The following is a 23,175-nucleotide window of genomic DNA, read 5'->3' as shown; positions in this document are numbered from 1 at the left end:
CTAAAAAGTCAATAATCGATAACTAAAACTTGCTTTGTACTACTTATTACTGGCTATTACTTCAACTTAGAAGCTTCTTCTGTGTTCTGCTATGGTGCTTTTAGTGTCTCTGCATACCGCATCACGCGACATAGCTTTCCAGACTATAAATGTAACCGTTTCAGTGAGAAGAGCGACCAATGTGACGATCTGGCTTTAAGTCGATTTGATAACAAATGACGAAACCGAACGGATTTCTAAGGTTTTTACTACAAATGAAGACTTAACATATTCTCCCGTGCAACGCGGCTGCTAGTGCTCCTTTCATGCAAAGTCTTATGGTCTTAGCTTATGTCCAAAGCACCCAGGAAGGGTAAAAGGTCAATAATCGATAACTAAAACTTGAATTGTAATGTTTCTTACTGGCTATTACATGAACGCAGAAGCTTCTTCTGTGTTCAACTATGGTACTTTTAGTGTCTTGCGCATACCGCAGCACGCGACATAGCCTTTCAGACTATAAATGTAACCGTTTCAGAGGGAAGAGCGGATAATGTGACGATCTAACTTTAAGTCGACTCCATAACAAATGACGAAAACGGCAGGATTTCTCAGGTTTTATCTAGATATGAACACTTTCCTCCCGTGCAACGCGGCTGCTAGTCCTCCTTTCATGCAGAATCGTAAGGTCCTAGCTCATGTACAAGGCACCAAAGCCGGCTGAAAAGTGAATAATCGATAACGAAAACTTGATTTGTACTACTTCTTACTGGCTATTACATGAACTTAGAAGCATCTTCTGTGCTCTACTATGGTGCTTTTAGTGTCTCCGCATACCGCAGCACGCGACATAGCTTTCCAGACGATAAATGTAACCGTTTCAGAGACAAGAGCGGCCAATGTGACGAACTGGCTTAAAGTCGATTTGATAACAAATGACGAAAACGGACGGATTTCTCAGGTTTTTACTACAAATGAACACTTTTCACATTGTCCCGAGCATCGCGGCTGCTAATCCTCCTTTCATACAAAATCGTAAGGTCCTACCTCATGTCCAAGGCACCATAAAGCTAAAAATTCAATAATCGATAATTAAAACTTGAATTGTACAACATCTTACTGGCTATTACATAGCAGAATAAAAAGTCAAAAACCAATAACTAAAACTTGATTGTACTACTGCTTACTGGCTGTTACATCAACTTAGAAGGTTCTTCTGTGTTCTACTATGGTGTTTTTAGTGTCTCCGCATACTTTAGCACGCGACATAGCCATGCAGACGATAAATGTAACCGTTTCAGAGACAAGTGCTGCCAATGTAACGATCTGGCTTTAAGTCGATTTGGTAACAAATGACGAAAAGGGACGGATATCTCAGGTGTTTACTACATAAGAACAATTTTCACATTCTCCCATGCACGCAGCTGCTAGTCGTCCATTCTTGCAATATCGTAAGGTCCTAGCTCATGTCCAAGGTACCAAAGCGGGCTAAAAAGTCAATAATCGATAACTAAAACTTGGATTGTACTACTTCTTACTGGCTATTACTTCAACTTAGAAGCTTCTTCTGTGTTCTGCTATGGTGCTTTTAGTGTCTCCGCATACCGCATCACGCGACATAGCTTTCCAGACAATAAATGTAACCGTTTTAAGAGAAGAGCGACCAATGTGACGATCTGGCTTTAAGCCGATTTGATAACAAATGACGAAAACAAACGGATTTCTAAGGTTTTTACTACAAATGAACACTTAACACATTCTCCCGTGCAACGCGGCTGCTAGTGCTCCTTTCATGCAAAATCGTAAGGTCCTAGCTCATGTACAAGGCACCAATGCCGGCTAAAAAGTGAATAATCGATAACAAAAAACTTGATTTGTACTACTTCTTACTGGCTATTACATGAACTTAGAAGCATCTTCTGTGTTCTACTATGGTGCTTTTAGTGTCTCCGTATACCGCAGCACGCGACATAGCTTTGCAGACGATAAATGTAACCGTTTCAGAGAGAAGAGCGCCCAATGTATCGATATGGCTTTAAGTCGATTCAATAACAAATGGCGAAAACGGACGGATTTCTCAGGTTTTTACTACATATAAACACTTTTCACATTCTCCCGTGCAAGGCGGCTGCTAGACTTAGCTTCATGTAAAATCTTCAGGTCCTAGCTCATGTCCAAGGCACCAAAGAAGGGTAAAAGGTCAATAATCGATAACTAAAACTTGAATTGCACCGTTTGTTACTGGCTATTACATCAACTTAGAAGCTTCTTCTGTGTTCTACTATGGTGCTTTTAGTGCCTCGCGCATACCGCAGCACGCGACATAGCTTTCCAGACGATAAATGTAACCGTTTCAAAGAGAAGAGCGGCCAATGTGACTATCTGGCTATATGTCGGTTCGATAACAAATGACGAAAACGGACGGATTTCTCAGGTTTTTACTACATATGAACACTTTTCACATTCTCTCGTGCAATGCGGCTTCTAGTCTTCCCTTCATGCAAAATCCTAAGGTCGTAGCCCATGTCCAAGGCACCAAAGCCGGCTAAAAATCAATAATCGATAACCATAACTTGAGTTGTACTGCTCCTTAGTGGCTGTTACATCAAATTAAAAGCTTCTTCTGTGTTCTACTATGGTGCTTCCAGTGTCTCCGCATACCGCAGCACGCGACAAAGCTTTGCACATGATATATGTAACCGTTTCAGGTTGAAAACGGCCAATGTGATGATCTGGCATTACGTCGATTCGAAAGCAGATGACGAAAACGGGCGGGTTTCTTAGGTTTTTACTGCACATGAAAACTTTTCACATTCTCCCGTGCAACGTGGTTGCTAGACGTCCCCTCATGCCAAATCTTGAGGTCCTAGCCCATGTCCAAGGCACCAAAGCTGGCTAAAAATTCAATAATCGATAACTAAAACTTGATTTGTACTGCTTCTTACTGGCTATTACACCAAATTAAAAGCTTCTTCTGTGTTCTACTATGGTGGTTTTAGTGTCTCCGCAATCGCAGCACGCTACATAGCATTGCAAACGATAAATGTAACCGTTTCAGAGAGAAAACGGCCAATGTGACGATCTCGCATTACGTGGATTCAAAAGCAGATGTGAAAACGGGCGGATTTGTTAGGTTTTTAGTTCATATGAACACTTTTCACATTCTCTCGTGTAACGTGGCTGCCAGACCTTGTTTAATGCCAAATCTTAAGGTAGTAGGTCATTTTACTGGCAAAGCCGGCTAATAAATCAATAATCGATAACTAAAACCTGAATTGTACTGTTTCCTACGGGCTACTTACATAAACCTAGAAGCTTCTTCTATGTTCTACTGTGTTGCTATTAGTGCCTCCGCATACCGCAGCACACAACATAAGTTTGCAGACGATGAAGGTAACCGCTTCACAGAGAAATTTCAAATTCTGTGTCTGTGTCTATTGCCTGCTCATATAGTTTAAAGCAGGTTGCTCTAAATGCCCAGTGGATCTGATTCCCGTGATACCCATTCTAAACAATCTCGGATTGGGAAAGACCAAGCTCAGCTTATACTTATAGTCTGGGAAGTTGACATATCTTAGACAGTAAAATATGATGGTTAAAGATGTCCACTGAGTATTCCCATATACACTGAAGTTAGCTTTGAACAACAAATTATTAATTGGCCACCTACTCTTGACTCAATAGCTACTAAGATCTTTCACTGGTGAAGGAGTTGACGACGTTGTTACGTCCATTAGAGGCTTCTGTAGTTTTCTGAGAATGATGTGATATAATTGTGCCTTGTAATTTTCTGTGGAGTTCCAGAATAAGTTCTACACTGGTGCAGGACATTCATTCCTGCTGTTCTTATTCGAGGCAATCCTGGATTCTGAATCTCAAGCACCAGTGGATTAGAAACAGCAATGCAACCTCTGTCTTCCTGGCTGTCCACTATTTCAAAGTGCTGTGGTTGACAGTCTCTTCTCATTGTGCAGTGCTTGTAGATTATTGTAAATGGATAAACTGCAATATTTAGAACATCTCATTCTAAACTTTCTAAAGAACGAGACTTTTCTGTCGCGACCACTTTTTGTGTGAGGTGATAAATACCAGGAATTTTGTTGCATTTTGAGAACCTAATGGTGACATACATTAGTGTCTGTGTAAATTAATGGAACTGGATTTTTTCTGAGGTCGGCAGTTTTCCGAAGGTCGGCGTTTTCCCACGATATCGTCGTTTTTCCCCGAGGCTGGCGGTTTACCCCGAGGTCGGCGTTTTTCCCCCGAGGTCGGCGTTTTACCCCGACGTCGGCGTTTTTCCCTCGACGTCTGCGTTTTTCCCCGAGGTCGGCGTTTTTTCCCTAGGTCTGCGTTTTTGCACCGAGGTCGGATCGGCGATTTTTTCCCCAAGGTCCAGAAATCTACGAATATATTGAAAATCCAAAGTATTTTCATGTATATCGAACTATACTGATATGTCATGTCATCTTGAAACATATATCCGACCACTAGATATCGGTATTTATCGAGATAGCGATATATTTCGATATATCTATTTATTTCGAGAATCGTTTTCTTAGGGGTACAGATTTATTTCGAGACGTCCAGTTTTTTCTCATTATCGATTTATTTCGGTATATTGACTTATTTCGAGGCACACATTATATCGAGATGTCGATTTATTTCGAGATATCTATCTATACTGAGCAGTCCATTTATTTCGAGGTATCGATTGGTTTCGAAGTACACGTTTACGTCGAGTTATCGATTTATTTTGATATACCGACGCAATCGGGTTGTCTATATATTTCGAGGTATCGATATATTTCAATGTATCGGTGTACTTCAGATATCAATTAATATCGAGACATCGATATATTTCAAGGAACCTCTATATCTCAAGTAATCCATAAATTTCTAGATATCGTATTTTTAGAGATATCTTTATATTACGAGGTACCATTATATTTCAAGATATCGATATGTTTCTATACCTCGATTTATCTCGAGAGCTCCTTGAGTTTCGAGATATCGTTCTATATGGTAAGCTGAATGCATCTAGATGTCGATATATTTCGGGATATCGAATCATTTCGATGTAGCAGTCTTTTGGAGGAGTCGATTTATTTCGAAGTTTCGATTTTTCTCATTGTGTCGATTTATTTCGAGGTTGCGATTTATTTCGGGGTGGCCTTTTATTTCTAGGTGTTGATTTATTTCGAGGTGTCGATATATTTCGATGTGACGATATATTTCGACGTTACTTGTCGACTGCATCAGCTTAGAACCTATTTCGTACAGAGTGGTGCGACTGCATACCTCAGAAGGCGACATTGATATCCAGACGATGAATGTAAACGTTTCCGAGAGAAAAGCGTCCAATGTGACGAATTGGCACTACGTCATTATGAAAACAAATGACGGAAACGTGAGGTTTCTGCCACTCAAAGTGCTGCCAACTTTCACCCCAACCCCTCCTCACTCTCCCCAGTCGTGGCGATCAGCTGGTGTGATAGAAATGGACACAGGAAAGTAATAACGTTCCATGAAATCCCATTCTAGGGAGGTTCAAGGGTAAATGTTCCAGACGGTTTATTTGCATTAAGACACGCATACTGGACATCTACAATGTCACATCTGCCAGATCATTTCTATTGTCAGCAGTGGAAAACAAAACAGCGTACTGAAAAAGCCATAGTGAAACGCGGTTTTTGGTAGACGAAATAATAGGAATACTCTAGCCACTGATAATGATGATCTAATGAGAATTCTGGTATTGTTTTGAAAGATGCATTTAAATATGCATTGAACGTAGCTCCAAATTATTTTGAGAATTATAATTGCGGTATGATGAATCTACACTGGAGATTTGGTAATGCAAAACATTTCGATCTGAGAATACTTTACGTGATAGAACGGCATTGACCTTGTGTGTCATTAGGGTAAAGTTAATTTGCCGCCATTAACAAAAAATTTATCCGCCATTAACATAAAATCTATTTTTCAGCGCACTTCAATAAGGACTCACTTCAGATGATTGGACAATTAAAGAGAACTCAAACCGTTATTTTAATAGTATTCGTAGGTCCAATGCAGCATTTACCGTGGACAGTCCCTGAGCCAAGACTGTCAATTTTATGTAGGGAGCACTACTTTAAGAAAGCACTCCGTGTTCAGGCCACAAGTGGCCAATCAGGACCATCCGACCGCCACGTCATTCGCACTGAGGGTGGAGGAGGAGCTGGCTCTCCCACTCGTTGTGGTAGTTTCCTTTGACTTGAGCCGCTACTATTCGGTCGAGTAGTTCCTCAATTGGCATCGCAAAGCTGAGTGCAACCCGAAAAATGGAAACAGCGCATAGCGGATCGGATGGTCACCCATCCAAGTGCCGACCACGCCCGAAAGTGCTAAACTTCAGTGATCTGACGGGAACCGGTGTATCCACTGCGGCAAGGCCGTTGCCCCTCCAACTTTTACATGATATTTTTGATCGTAGATCAGGTCTGATGGCTGGAAAGAATGGACGTTTACCATGTTATGCACATTTATATTTTCACTACGTCGACACAGCTGGTCCAATTTCGACCACAGGTGATGGTAGCCATAATGATGGAGCCAAGCATCCTGTGTACATTAGTTGCACCCATGTGTGGGGATCACAGCATTCGTGACATTTAAATTTGTTACTTCTTTGGTACTATATTCGCAATAAATTTTGCAGACAGTATCCGCATATGACGCTGAATGTACCTACAAAATTATATCATTGTACGACACATGTTTCAGGAGATACGTCATAAAAACTCAGGACAAGGCCAGACGCTGCATAGTACGGACGTGGACGCACAGCTGTAAATAAATGCCTGGTCAACACCAAGCTTTTCCGCTAGTCATCTATACAGATAAAAAAATCCCCAATATTGCCCACCAGCGTATTTTTGAAAAACCTTTATTTTGTCATCCATTTTTTTCCTGTAAAAATCGTAAAAGCCGAGCATCATTGTGTTTTTAAAAATCGTTTCCTATTGTCATCTCTTTTTATGTATTTTAAACCATCTATCGCTTGTGTAACCTGTGGCTACAAGTCCATTCCCTTTATGGGGTAATCGAAATAATGAACAACGGAAAAAAGTGTGGGTCAATTTCTTCCTCATTTTTCGGAACTTCTGATAATAGTAAATCGTTGGCCCTTTGAGGGCGTGGTAGGTACATACAAGAGATTAGTGTAAGATTAGAATTTGGGTTAGATACAGTGCCAGGAGGTTTTGTTTCTATCTGGCTAGCTTCAGAGTACTTCACCATCTACTAAGTGATGCGTTTCATTGGGAATGGTGTGTTCTGTGCTAGGTCTACCCTTACTCCACAATGCTGTTCCCTCGATGCTATTAAAACCAGGATGTTATCAAAATATATGCACAGTGGCAGACTGGAGTCTGCAGAAATATTTCCAGTGGTGGGGAGGGGGGAAGGCGCGTCGGGGCTGGAATGCATGATTCTGAAACTGGCACTCTGTGTACAAATCAGCTGGTCAGTTACGAGGTGCATCAAGCTACAAGACCCTAACTGTATAAGCGCTACAACTGGTCAAAGCTAAGGTTTAGCAGTATTGTGGAGAATTCTTATCTGGAAGAGTATGAGTATACTGTAACGAATAAAAACTCTTTACTCCAGATTCCAAGGATGGTTAGGGGCGACGGGTGAAAGTAGCCTTTTGCCAATCCTCCCCTCCCCACCTCCTCCCCTCCCCCTCCCCTTCCCCCTCGCGGACGCCAATGGCTGGCCCGTTCATTTTGAGAACATCAGAGTTGCAGTAACCTTTCTGAGAAACTGTTCTAGATGTCCTTGCGCGTCAATCTTACCACTCAGAACAGCAGTGGGAATGTCGGTTATCGCTGAAACAACTGGTTTTCGGCTCTTATCAGTTTCCCAGCCTCACTTTAACCGAATTGTTAAAGCCCGTCACAATACCAGTTCTTGTAATAACCGATTTTCAGTCTTTTATTTACATTATTTCCTCTAGTAAACGTAGAAATCAAACAAAGATTAAAAAAATTTTACTTTCTCAGTTTATTGATAAATGGAATCAAAACGTCAAATACATTTATGACGACCTGCAGCCGTCCAGAACGAAATTAGAATTATATTAATACCGTCAGCTGCTCACGGGTGTCGATAAATATCAACGGGGACAGGTGACAATGTGTGCACGTCTGGGACTCGAACCGGGATATCCTGCTTACGTGGCAGGCGCTCTGCCCATCTGAGCCACCGAGGGCACAGACGATAGTGTGACTGCAGGTACTATCTCGCGCACGCCTCCCGCGAGACTCACATTCTCACCTTGCATATGCACACACTACATTCGTAGTGTCCCACACCAACACACTCATTACTCGTGGAACACATTCTTACCAAGTCCCGTAGCAGTTCGGGGAATACTTGTGCATCTTCACAGAAGAAGGTCATGGCTGGTATTGCCAGAACCATATACTTATATGGATATGGACATGTCTTCCACGAGGAATGAGTGTGTTGGAGTGGGACTCTACGACTGTAGTGTATGGACATTCAAGGTGAGAATGTGAGTCTCGCAGGAGGCGTGCGCGAGATAGTCCCTGCAGTCGAACCATACACTGTGCCCTCGGTGGCCTAGATGGATAGAGCGTCTGTCATTTTAGCAAGAGATCCCGGGTTCGAGTCCCGGTCGCGGCACACATTTTCACTTGTCCACGTTGATATTTATCAACGCCCTTGAGCAACTGACGGTATTAATATAATTCTAATTTCTTTCAATTAAATAGTCCAATAAAACTTTGTCCGATGTTCGCTGCTTCTCTCAAAATATAGCGAGTGCTTCTATACTACAGAAAACTGCCAGTATTATCCTACTGATTTTAGTTTTTAGAACTCTGATCAAAAATTATATTGAAATCGGTTATCACAGCACTATGCGGGCATTACGTATAGTCCAGCGATAAAGAGTGAAAACTGCGGCAGGAGAACTCTCTTTTTCGTTTTAATTTCTCTGTTAAAGGCTAAAAGCAGATAACGGCATACTACGTAGACACAGGCAGCAGATCACGCACTTTCTATTTTTATCCCGAACTATGAATGATTTGTAAAATTTTAACTTTTTTCCTTGTATGATGTCGCAAGTGACCAAATCGACCATTGTGCTTCACTCGTACTGCATATCGTAAAATACTTCCAGGCTTTCAGATGGTGCCATTCTGTGTTACAACTGACGTTCGACAACAGCGAGAAACTGCGTCCATTCTCGCGAACTGCTTGTATAACAGGCACGCACAGTATTGTCTCGGCAATGTTGGACCAATTCATTTGTTGCTCGTTTCTATCAGCAGTGTTATTAAAGCGGCATACATCACTTTACCCATTTTTTCTGTAATAACGCAGTATTTTAGAACTATGGAAATCTTACGAATAAAAATTACTCGTCTTTTTTAAAAAAGGTTTATTTGAAAACTAAAAATTTTACTACGACAGCTGTGGCTAATTGGTATATCTGTTTTTACGTGGTTATCAGGAAAAAATAAAAAGATACTTGTTATAACCGAGAGCAAACAAATACCGAAAGACATCGGTTATTCAGAACTAAAATACCCATGTCGTTATAACTGATCGGTTTTTCTATCTCTAAACTGCAATGTCGCCACAGAAAAGTGTGTCGTTCCATCAATGTCCATAGCAACTTTGAGATATGTAAGTGTTTATGCGCAATATCGGCAAATGGAAACACGAAGTGGTAATAAGCACCTGAGCGATAGAATTTATTTCACAGTCAGAAAAGTCGAGTGAGAGACAAGACTGAATCACTGTAATAGAAATTATATGGAAAGCTGTGTAAAGGAAAATTTCCAGTTCTTTCGTGGATTCCAAAATTGAAGCCAAGTCCGGGACATCAAGGTGACATAGTCTTATACGGATAGTATTCCATGACTAACGTAATTGGCCCACATACTGTACTGGTATACTGATAATATTACACTACTCAGGTAATTTACCTGAAGTAATTTACAAACATGTAACTATAACATTCGCTACTACTCATTACGCTAATTGACCTTCAGCCATTAAGCGCAAGCGCAGATCTCAGTTATGATACGTGCGCCATCCAAAAATTTATCAAGGTGGTAACTCAACACAACTACAAACGATCATTGTGTGCAAAATAAATAGAACACCTCATAAGAAGAACATGACGGGTTTGAATCATTCCCACCGCAAAGGATGAAATATTCAGGCTTGCACATAAGACCACTTGATAACTAACCAGAAATTCAGATTAGTTGTAGCTTCGGTGACAATCGCCTTTTTTACATTTTCCCCGTAAACTAGATAATTATGAAACGTAACAACTACTCTAAAATATCTGCAGCAACGGACTTGCCGCGGAGGTTACATCGGTTCACGTGAGATCACCGAAGTTAAGTGCGTTGTCGGGCGTTGAAGGCAATTGGATGGGTGATCATCCAGTCCGCCATGCGCTCTTGCCATTTTTCGGGGTGCACTAAGCCTCATGATGCCAATCGAGGAGTTACTCGACCCAATAGTAGCGGCTCCGGTCAAAGAAAACCATCATAACGACTGGGAGAACAGTGTGCTGACCCCCGCCCCTCCTGTTCGCATCCTCCACGGATGATGACACGGCGGTCGGATGGTCCCGTCCCAGCAGGCCACTCGTGGCCTGAAGACGGAGTGCTTACAAAGCAAACTACTCGCCAGTGGATGGTCGTACTACTGAGACCTTGATTCCTGGCATCAATAACAGATGGCAGCACAAGAGGTTGCCTTACGCCTACTGCCGAATTTTGCGATCTGTCGTAAGCCTGCGTAAGCACGTGGGGCCTTCCGTCTTAAGTGCAAGCATATCCATTGCGTTTTCTGCCGCGCGACTTGAGTGGAATGTTTCATTATTTCTGAAATATTATAGAAATGTTTTTCGTTGTATATCCTCACAATCGGTACTGAATTCACTGTAAAATTACTTGCTCACTTTTCGGAACTTCCGTTCATAGTAAATCGATACTATTTGAAGCCGTGGTAGACACGAGTCTAGTGTGCTTCACCTACAGCACCTTCTGTGTCAGTCTCGGTTCCTATGTCGCTTATTTCACAACTAACAGTTCGTTATCTACTGAGTATACTGTCTGTTGCACGACACTATCCCTCCCACGCTGCTAAATGTAGGTCGTCGGCAAAATATGACTGCAGTGGAACAAGGGCGTCTGCAGAAATTTCCCCAGGAGGTGGTGGTGGCATTGTTAGTGGTGTGTGTGTGTGTGTGTGTGTGTGTGTGTGTGTGTGTGTGTGTGTGCGTGTGTGTGTGGAGGCCATTACTATGAAATTCACGCAGTCCAGACCGCCAAGGAAAATAAACCTTGAGATTTGGAAAGGGTGTTGATCTTATACCGCTTATGCTGCATATTTCGAAATTCCACCTCTAAGGGGGATACACAGGAAATGAAAGGATTTTTGAAACATGTAGCTATTAAGGTAATTTTGAAGCTTGGCAGACGAAAACTTGTATCTGGTTTCTAGGTCAGAAATAAAGAAATATGTGTTCCAGTATTATTGGGAATTTAACCTCTATGAGGTGAAATAGTGGATGAACATTTTATTTTGAGATAAAAAATTATGGAAGAACTATGGAAGTATTTTTAAGGCTACATCTACGAAAATTGGTATTTGACTTCAAGGTTACAAATAAGAAAATACGTATTTTCGTGTTTTTGGAAGTTCAACCTCTAAGGGGATGAAATAGAGTGAGCTGGTGCGTTTCTGGCGCCAGTTTCCGTCGATCGTTGTTTCGATCTTTGAGTCGCGGTCCAGAGGACACTGCTCCCTAAGCGACTGTAGTAGTTCCCTGTGCGGCCCAACATCGGGCTTACCGCGCTTACACTGGACACAGTTGCCAACAAATCGCCTGCCATCACCATATAGGTTGGGCCAAAACATGTGTTCCCGAACTCGGTTCAAGGACTTGTAGAACCCCAAATGATCCCCTACCGCCGAATAGTGGAAATATCTGAGTGCCATGCTAACTCGTTCCTGTGGAATACAGACCTTCCCTTCACCACGGTTGTCTTCCCCTTTACACAAGACCCCCCCCCCCCCACCCCCCGAAGACCTCGCCATCCGCCAACTGCTGCCGAATCGGTCCCCACCCGGGGTCCTCAACCTGTTTGCCGGCTAAGTCGCAGAAGAAGCCGGGTGTCTCGGAGAGAAGGAAATTCTCCCCAAGATCCGGCTCCACGTGGCCCTTGCCTTCCCTAGACTCTACCGCGAACATACGGCTGAGAGCGTCGCCAATTCATTGTCTCTTCCACTAATATGCCGAACCTGGAGATAAGTCTTGTCATCTTAACTTCGGTATGATTTTTAGCGATCTTATTAATCAAAGCCAAGTAACTCACGGAGGCTCATTGGTTTCAGTCCAGTTGTATTGCTCACCTGTTCTCCAGATAAGGTTGTGTAGTTTATGTCTCAGAGAAGTGTCTGCCCTTGATGTGTGTTTTGTTAGAGATAATTGGCAGCGGTCGACGCTAACATACTGCGAGCAGAGCACCACGGCGGCAGAGAGATATTTAAGGCCATGTCCTCTCCTTTACATCCTGGGTTATGTTGTCACTTTTGCGTGATTCCATCTTTCCGGTGCTGAACTATAGCATCCAAAGTTCAATTGCATTGCCAAGTTGAGTATATTTCTATGTCATTCTCTGCCTCGTGGATCTCTTGTATTGATTAGAATCCTTAGTCTGCTCGCGTCTATCGCCAATTCACGCGAAATATTGAAGCAACCTTATTTTAAGGGTATTGTCATATAGTCATGTTCTAGTTGTAATCATTCTAAGAATATTGTTGATTAATCAACTGAGTAAGTAAATTTGAAGGTCCGTTTGGTCAAAATTAAAGGACCCCCTTAATTGTTTTACTCATTTTTATACAGTTTTGTTTAGGAAAGTTGGCTAGCCGAACGTTAAATATCTGTATTCTTACGCTTAATCTGTTTCTCCCCTGATTGCAAGTAGTGAGAGTTCTGCTATGAATTTTATGGACATTTGTGCTATTTTAGTAAAGCTTTACCTAAGTATATTTACATAGTCATATTCAAATTTCAAGTTTTACGGGTCTCGTTCCACTTATTTATTATTTGTCCAACTGATCTGGCCTTGTAAGGCAGTCTCCTCTATTATTGTGATTGTGATTTTATAATGCTATTGATTGTAATAAAATATGTAGCAACTACAACGGATTACTATTGTGATTTTGGTGTGTCACTACCATACCCCATTTCATAGAGGATGAAATGTTTCATGAAATATATGAAAACCTGTTTTTGATACATTCAACCATTAAGAGGGGTGGAATATAGGATGTAATGTTTTATGAAAGTATTTCAGTGCGAAAGAATTTTTAAAGCGAAATCTATGAAAATTGTGTTATTGAAAAACACGTGTTTCACTGTTTTTGGAACTACAACCTCCAAGAAGGTGCAATAGGAGCACAGGTTTCACTGACCCATAGCCTTCCAGCCCAACCTGCAAAGTATATGGACTTGAAATTTGATGAAGGTGTAAATCTTACGCTGAAAGCATCATTTAAGAAGAGATTGTTCGAAATTTCACTCCTAAGGGGGTGAAATATGGGTTGAAAGTTTTTTTTAATATATGTCCCTATGTCCCTATTGAAGCTATAACTACAAAACTACGAAAATTGATATTTGGTGTCTCAGTCAGAAACAAAAAAGAAACAAGTTTTTAGCATTTTCCGAAATTCTTCCATTGGGGGATAAAATAATTAGTGAAGGTTTTTTGAAAATAAATAATTATTAAAGAACTACTGAAGCATTTCTATAGCTACATCTATGAAAATAGGTATTTGACATCTCGGTTGGATGTAAAATAAATGTGTTTCGTTGCTTTTGGAAATTTAACTCACTAACAGAGTGAAATAGGGGATGAAATGTTTTATGAAATATTTCACTATGAAAGAATTTTTAGAATTAAATGGATGAAGATTTGAATTTGGCTCCTCGGCTCTAAATAGAAGAATATGTGTTTAATTGTTTTTGAAAACCCAACCCCTAAAGGGTGTGAGATGTTTCAGAAAATGGTTCATTATGAAAGGATTGCTAAATATATCTGACAATTCGTATTCGGCTAATGTGTTACAATTTTTAAAAACTACGTGTTTTTCTGGTTTTGGAACTTCGAGCATAAGGGGATGAAAATTTTAATGAAATATTTATTGCGTTATATTAAAATATTTTAAATCTGCATCTATGAAAACCGGTATTTCACTTCTCAATTAGATATAAAGAAATATGCGTTAGGGAATGAAAGACTCTACGGAGATATCACCACAAGAATACAAACGGCTTGATTAACAAAAACCTTGGACTCCAGCTGTCAGCATTGCTTTTTGATCATTCAGTAAAAGACCATGCTTCAACGGTGCTAAGTTTAGAAAGTTTAGAAAGTGTTGCAGTTTATAAAAGACATAAAAAAACGATTAAAGAAAAAAATTCTTTGCAGACCATGAACGGTCTACGCAAGTAGAGAAGCGGATGATAAGCTAGCTCTTTATGCAAATGAGTTGGTCAGTGTACGTTCCGAGACATGTCATGCAGCAGGAACGGAATCCTATAGTTGCTACGATTGGCTAAAGGAAAAGTTTTGCAGAATCACTCGAAATCACTTCTGCAAGTGGCTAAGAATCTCGTAATGAATAAAAATTCTGTACTGAGAATTCCAAGGTGGGAGATGCAAGATTCCTCCCTCCCCCTTCCCCCTCCTCACAATGCTATCCTTCTTTACCTACAGCAAAAAATAAATAAATTAATTAATAAACAAAACTAGAGAAACTTCTACTGTGAAACTATTTGCATACAAGAGAACGGCCCTTGAAATTTAACTCTTCAAAGTTTTAAGCCCTGCTCATTCCGGATATTGATTAGAAAGTGTTAATCCACAGGTGAAACCTGAGTATATAATCCCTGTGACATTTGATCAAGGGTGTTCCATAAGGACAGGTTCTCATTCAAAACGTTCGAAAATTCAATTTCTTTGTAGTTGCATTTTTTAAAGGTGTACTTGTCTAGACTCTTGGAACGGAAAGGTTTTTTTTTTAATCCGTGCTTTACACAAGTTTCTACAGTCCATTGTTTGAAGCAGTGTCACGGCTGCCATGAGCCGCGCGGGGTACCCGCCATGTCTCCAACGCCTTGTCACGGTTCGCGCGGCTCCCCCCGTTGGAGGTTCGAGTCCTCCCTCGGGCATGGTTGTGTGTGTGTGTTGTCCTTAGCATAAGTTACTGTAAGTAGTGTGTAAACATAGGGACTGATGGTTCAAATGGTTCTGAGCACTTTGGGACTTAACATCTGAGGTCATCAGTTTCCTAGAACTTAGAACGACTTAAACCTAACTAAATTAAGGACATCACACACATCCATGCTCGAGGCAGGATTTGAACCTGCGACCGTAGCGGGAGCGTGGCTCCCGACTGAAGCTTCTACAACCGCTCGGCCACATCGGCCGGTCTGTCATGTATTCTAGAAGAGCTGCACGGTCGTCGGTGGCGCCTGTTCTTTCGAGAAGAGTTACTATCTTCATATCTATGGTTAAACGTTACCCAGCCATTGACCTTCGTCTGTGCGAATGCGCACAGGTTGCCGGAACTCACCTTAGTGTGAGCCAGTAATGAGTGGATGGACAAATACCTATTAAGTACATTACGTAATCGGATTGTGGACGTTTGAGGATGTGAGTCTCACGGGAAGCGTGCGAGGGATAAATTCCTGCAGTCCTGATGTTCATTTGTGCCCTCGATGGCTCAGATGGATTGGGCGTCTGACATGTAAGCAGGAGATCTTGGGTTCGAGTCCCAGTAGGGGCACACTTTTCAGCTGTCCCCATCGAAGTATATCAACAACACCTGTTGGCAGCTGAGGGTTTCAATTAATTATCAGTTGTGAAGGTGATTCGATGAACCCTTTGCCAGGAACTTTAATGTGTTTTGCTGGGTATCCATATAGATGTAGATGATAACTCGTCCCGTGTCGCACGTGCTCAAAATGATTCATACTGCAGAATGCATGCAAACATACTCACCGAAAATACGGACGAATATCAAGTGCCGGCTGCCGAGTGCTGCATATCCAGCTTAGACAGATCGGCTTTTCATCTACATCTACATGACTACATCTACATGACTACTCTGCAATTCACATTTAAGTGCTTGGCAGAGGGTTCATCGAACCACAATCATACTATCCCTCTACTATTCCACTCCCGAACAGCGAGCGGGAAAAACGAACACCTAAACCTTTCTGTTCGAGCTCTGATTTCTCTTATTTTATTTTGATGATCATTCCTACCTATGTAGGTTGGGCTCAACAAAATATTTTCGCATTCGGAACAGAAAGTTGGTGACTGAAATTTCGTAAAAAGGTCTCGCCGCGACGAAAAACGTCTATGCTGTAATGACTTCCATCCCAACTCGTGTATCATATCTGCCACACTCTCTCCCCTATAACGCGATAATACAAAACGAGCTGCCCTTCTTTGCACCCTCTCGATGTCCTCCGTCAATCCCACCTGGTAAGGATCCCACACCGCGCAGCAATATTCTAACAGAGGACGAACGAGTGTAGTGTAAGCTGTCTCTTTAGTGGACTTGTTGCATCTTCTAAGTGTCCTGCCAATGAAACGCAACCTTTGGCTCGCCTTCCCGACAATATTATCTATGTGGTCCTTCCAACTGAAGTTGTTTGTAATTTTAACACCCAGGTACTTAGCTGAATTGACTGCCTTGAGAATTGTACTATTTATCGAGTAATCGAATTCCAACGGATTTCTTTTGGAACTCATGTGGATCATCTCACACTTTTCGTTATTTAGCGTCAACTGCCACCTGACACACCATACAGCAATCTTTTCTAAATCGCTTTGCAGCTGATACTGGTCTTCGGATGACCTTACTAGACGGTAAATTACAGCATCATCTGCGAACAACCTAAGAGAACTGCTCAGATTGTCACCCAGGTCATTTATATAGATCAGGAACAGTAGAGGTCCCAGGACGCTTCCCTGGGGAACACCTGATATCACTTCAGTTTTACTCGATGATTTGCCGTCTATTACTGCGAACTGCGACCTTCCTGCCAAGAAGAACAGGAAGTTGCTGTCTAGGAACAATCAGAGGTAGAGGAAGGGTTGATAAATACTCCTTGAATTGCAGACTAAACGTAAATAACGAAAATACATTTTTGGTAAAAATTTGTCAAAAATACTCGTTTGCCCTCCGTATTGGATTAGCTGTTTTGAATATTGAAAATCTGACTTCAGATTCGTTTTCAGCGACATTAAGAATATATATGTAACACTCAGTTCATGCAAATCGAAGTAATAATATAACTAAATGTTTTCCCTAAACTTTGAACACTTTTTTTTCGAGTAACGATTTTCTCAGAACGGCATGCAGTATAAATTAAAAGTGGTTCGATCTCTTAACTTCTACCTCTGACCCCTAAAAGTAAACACTTTTCTTAGGAACTTATAGCTATAATATGACATTTGTTAATATTAACTAATTTTTGTGTAGGCATAAGGAGTGAAACAAACCCCCCAAAATCGAACTCAAAGTTCGAATTAGCACTGTATCGTTAAATTTAAGGTTGTTTCATTGCGGTTAGGTATGCGCTCCCATAAATTTTATGTATTATCGACTGATGTTATCCATTTTCAATTTCAAAGAAATAATGTAGTATCAACTGATGTTACCCATTTTTGAATTCAGGTAACATCTCAGGTGCCACACTGCACGCACTCTACGTACTCCAGTCTCGCAGGCCCTTGATCAAATCATAATTACGGGCGCCATTTTTTATTGAAAATCTAAAATTAAGCTCATAGTATTATCACTCGTAATTCCCAAACAGATCCTTCGAATGTATTTTCATTGTCTCAAAAAAAATTTCAAATGTACCCTTTTTTGCTCATTTGTATGAGAACCTGGCCGTAACGCCGGAATATAGTCACGAGATTTTTTTTCAGAGATGCTGTACGTTCGCGAGAAGACTTTCGTTCTGCGCGTGTCGAAGGACATTCCTCAGATATTACTGTGTGTGTGCTACTCAGTCGTGCCATTTAAGTGTACATCTTTGCATAGTTTTCCTTTCACGATGTAAACAGTGTTCCGCTCAGTTGCTAACTGGCCAGTGAGTGGTTCCGAAGGTATCGGATGTGCGGTGCGTTCGGTCTGCTAGGACAACAGCAGACTAGCGTGGTGCGATGGCAGAAGCAGACACTGAGGGAGCTAGCTGCTGGGACGCCAGCGAACAATTTATGCCAAGTAAGACGAAGAGGACTATTCTAAAATTACGAGCCGTCTCAAAAGTGTTTACCATTGGTAAATCTTGCTGTTGAGTCTGACAAAACTGGCAGTTTTGCCTACAGATACGTTACAGAGAGAGCTACAGGAAATCCCCCCACCCCCCTCAATGAATTTTTGGTTGTGATGACAGGCCGATTGGTAGTGTAGCCCGAGATCTAAGTTAGGTTGGAAGGTGGTAATTTGATTGAGAGTTGTTTACGCCAACGATTATGAATGCCGACTAAACGTTGTGCGAGCAGATTGCCCTGTAGCGTAGCCTAGTGTTTCCGCCCGCGCCACATTTAACACACATTCTCTAACTGTGTACAAAAGTCTCACAACAGCAACGATAACTACGTTTCTTGTGGGGGGAGGGTAGAGTCCACTATGTAACTTTCACTGCAAATTTTAGTAACCGCCGAAACTAACCGAAATAGAAGCGTAATTTTAACTATATTTCCTTTTGTGGGAAAATAATGGTTCTCCTCTTTCGGCAGCAACTGTAATATGTAGGCGACTTATTAGTTTTTTTTAAAACTATGAATCATGATTTCAATAGACGCAGTGCTTTTTTTACGTTACTTGATTTGTGGTCTATAGTAAACAATGCAACGAACTGGTAAATTCTTTAAAGTTTGACGTGTGTTACATAGACGACGTCTGCAATGTTCGTAAAGCCAAGTTTGCATATATTCTGTGTCTGTTTTTTTGGCCATGTACTGTATAATTAAGGGGAGGAGGATTATGTTCAAGGAGCAGTGTATTAGCAGTCTATGGAGAAATTGAGAATTTGGATCTAACGAACGGCATGCTCGGGCAGTTCGTGCTATTCTGTTGACCACTGTGTAATTGGGACACAGTGATTATGGCCTCTCCCTAGTAACCAGGGGACTCGGGTGCTAATCCTGGTCGGGCACAAATTTTCAAGTGCCCATTGACTAAAGTCTGTGCCCATTGTCAGCTAATGTCATTGTTTCGGTGTTAAATTGTATTTTGTTTACGATACGTAGTTTAGCTTTTTCATGGATAACAGGTTTGAAAAGCGTATAGGTTATATTGATATTCTCTCGTCGTTAGTCCAAGGCAACTATAGCGATTTATAAACACAGCTGTAGTTCGTATTAAGCCTACATACGTAATTGTGTCCTGTTTTTCTTTACCAAGAATTACTTCGTAAGTAATTCCCCTGTAGTGGTATTTTGTTTTAGTATTTTGTTTAAATATTTATAGACTGCAGGCTTGGATGAAATATGAAACACATGTCCGAAGTTCTTGTTGATTCTGCAGATACTGTTTCATCCGTACTAGGGGCCAAAACATTTCATCTAATACAGAAGGACACAATTTGTCTCGAGATTTAGCAATTTTTCGTAATAGTTGCCTTGCTTCGATATATTTTTCTCTAATTCTTGTTTGGATTTAATCTTAAAACACACTAACTCTTCCACCAGTTATTCGATATGTGGTTTCATACCTTTCGTAGCCTAGAGTTCCTAAACGGTCGATAATATTAATAATTTCCTTTCTCAATTTTATTTTCTGTAAAATCTCCTGTTTATGGTTATTGCTAACGTGTTTCACGTTCTCACTTTTATTATTTTTATTTTTCTAGTTTTGTGACTGGTAGCCAAATGTTCTTTGAATCTGGTTTTTAATTCTGAAATAGGTCAAGAGAAGATTGCGATATATTTGAGGAGAGTGGCTTGGAGATTTTCTATAATAGACGTACACAGGTCATGGGGATCCTTACCTATATAAATTTACTTCGAGTGTGATGTAGCCCATTCTCTTGTCATGATCTCGGCCGTATCGTAGCACATTGTCTCGGTTAGGTTGGAGATTTCTGTTGAGAGTTGCCGAAGTCAACGAAAGTGATTACAAAGTAAAGACTGTGCTAACAGAACGATCTGTAGCGTAGTCCAACACGTTCTTTCTGTCCTTTTAAAGCCTCTTTTAATTAAAAATAACTAAAGCTGCAAGATACAATCACAAAAACTGTGTTACGTAATAGAGTAATCCCAGACTATTGTTGTGTAAGTTGTGTGCGTACAGTATTTTTTTTTGTCAGTGAATATACATTTTTTTACTCATTTGCTGGGTTTCAGTTTTCCCCTTTAACGGCTAAAAACCTTTTCCTGTGAAGGGCCCATTAGCTTGTCGGTTATATTTGTGACTTTCTCGACGGTCAGTAATTTCGTGATAGTCCATCCACCGGCGTCATTGTTAACATCGAATATAGATTTAAGTATTAGGAAGGCTAATATGAAGCTAATGCATGAGTAGGTCTAACAATTAATAGAAATGTGGGTAAGATACTACAAACAGCATAGTGAACGCATTGTTGTGGCCAAGATAGCCACGAATCCCACGCCTACCAAAGTCGTAAAAGTAGTCCGCAGATGATTATGAAACTGATGGAATGTGTGATGAGATAAAAGAAATCATTCAGATAGTGATGGGAGATGAAAATTTAATATTAATGGGTGACTGGAATTCGACAGTAGGAAATGGAAGAAAAGGAAACGTAGTAGGTGAATATGGAATGGGGGTAAAAAATGAAAGAGGAAGCCGCCTGGTAGGTTTTTTCCCAGAGCATAACTTAATCATAGCTAACACTTGGTTCAAAAATCATAAAAGACCTGGAGATACTGCAATATTTCATATAGATTATATAATGGTAAGACAGAGATTTAGGAACCAGATTTTAAATTGTATGACATTTCCAGGGGCAAATGTGGTCTCTGATCACAGTATATTGATTATGAACTGTAGATAAAAACTGCAGAAACTGGAAAAAGGTGGGAATTTAAGGAGATGGGACCCGAAAGAACTGACAGAATCAGAAGTTGTACAGTGTTTCAGGAAGAGCATTAGGGAACGATCTACAGGAATGGGGGAAAGTAATACAGTGTGATGGGGGATCTGAGTGGTGTACTGTCAAGGGGGAGGGGGTTCCTCAGGGATCAGTGTTGGGGCCGCTCCTGTTCCTTATTTATATAAATGATATGCCCTCAAGTATTACGGGTAACTCAAAAATATTTCTGTTTGCTGATGACACTAGCTTGGTAGTAAAGGATGTTGTGTGCAACATTGACTCCGTTTCAAGTAGTGCAGTACATGACCTCAGTCAATGGCTTATAGAAAATAAACTAACGTTAAATCACAGTAAGATTCAGTTTTTACAGTTTCTAACACACAATTCAACAAAACCTGACGTTTTAATCTCACAGCATGGGCATATGATTAGTGATACTAAACGGTTCAAATTCCTAAGTGTTCAAATAAATAGTAAGGTGTTGTGGAAAGCCCACGTTCAGGATCTTGCTCAAAGACTTAATACTGCCATTTTCACTATTCGAACGGTACCGAAAGTGAGTGATACTTCGACAAGTAAATTAGTCTACTTTGCCTATTTCCATTCACTTATGTCATATGTTATTATGTTTTTGGGTAACTCTTCCCATTCTAGAAGGATATTTTTGGCTCAGAAACTGGAGGTTCGGGCAAAAAGTGGTGTGAGTTCACGAACCACTTGTCGACCTCTGTTCAGGGAGTCTGGGTATTTTGACCTTGGCCTCTCAATATGTATATTCCTTATTGTCGTTTCTTGTTACCAATATTAATTTCCAACAATAAGCAGCTTTCACTCGGTTAATACTCGGCAGAAGTCAAACTCCCATTTGGTTCGGACTTCCTTAATTCTTGTGCAAAAATGTGTGCAGTATACTGCTGCATCCATTTTCAATAAGCTGCCACTCGAATTCAAAAATCTTTGCAATAATCCACGCGCTTTCAAATCGAAACTGGAGTGTTTCCTCATGGGTCACTCCTTTTATCCTGTCAAGGAGTTAATTGAAAAATTAAGCTGATTCTCATTGTACTGCTGATAGCGTTTGCTTAAACTTATGGACTGATTTTCTCTCAGGTTCATGAACATGTATTTTTATCTGTTATTACTTTTATGTTGTAAGTTCATGTGTCGCCCTAACCGCCGTCTGCTTCACGTCTGCTGTTCAGCGAGCTACCTTAATTTAAGTATTAACTGTATTTTTCTTACTTGTCACTTCTTCTTCCGTGTGTTTTTGCTTTTAGGAAGCTTTAATTGTCGAGTGCTAGTAATAGAGTTAAATAGATTTCGTGTTTGTTTTGAATACAGTCAGAGAGAGTCCTTGTAGTCAGCCATAGTGCCAGTAATGCTAGTGTTTGTTTTGAATACAGTCCAGAGACAGGTAGTACTATTTTCATTGTTTTCTACAAGAAGTCGTTAGCAATCACAGTTTAGTCAGTAATCAGCCACCTTTAGTGAATTAGCAGTCTACTTAAAAGTTGAAACTTCCTGGCAGATTAAAACTGTGTGCCCGACCGAGATTCGAACTCGGGACCTTTGCCTTTCGCGGGCAAGTGCTCTACCAACTGAGCTACCGAAGCACGACTCACGTCCGGTACTCACAGCTTTACTTCTGCCAGTATCCGTCTCCTACCTTCCAAACTTTACAGAAGCTCTTCTGCGAAACGTGCAGAACTAGCACTCCTGAAAGAAAGGATACTGCGGAGACATGGCTTAGCCACAGCCTGGGGGATGTTTCCAGAATGAGATTTTCACTCTGCAGCGGAGTGTGCGCTGATATGAAACTTCCTGGCAGATTAAAACTGTGTGCCCGACCGAGACTCGAACTCGGGACCTTTGCCTTTCGCGGGCAAGTGCTCTACCAACTGAGCTACCGAAGCACGACTCACGTCCGGTACTCACAGCTTTACTTCTGCCAGTATCCGTCTCCTACCTTCCAAACTTTACAGAAGCTCTTCTGCGAAACGTGCAGAACT

At 41.0% G+C, this 23,175-nt stretch overlaps 1 non-coding gene across 1 annotated transcript; it reads right to left on the bottom strand.

The window, feature by feature from the left end:
- Positions 1 to 22,705: 22,705 nt before the first annotated feature.
- Positions 22,706 to 22,780, bottom strand: Trnas-cga (transfer RNA serine (anticodon CGA)). The gene has a single exon. It is a non-coding gene; the product is annotated as a tRNA-Ser (tRNA).
- Between the last annotated feature and the right edge of the window lie 395 nt (positions 22,781 to 23,175).

Source organism: Schistocerca gregaria, unplaced genomic scaffold (genome assembly GCF_023897955.1).
Source record: "Schistocerca gregaria isolate iqSchGreg1 unplaced genomic scaffold, iqSchGreg1.2 ptg000214l, whole genome shotgun sequence".
Taxonomy (NCBI): domain Eukaryota; kingdom Metazoa; phylum Arthropoda; class Insecta; order Orthoptera; family Acrididae; genus Schistocerca; species Schistocerca gregaria.
This window is presented reverse-complemented; position numbering and strand designations above follow the sequence as displayed.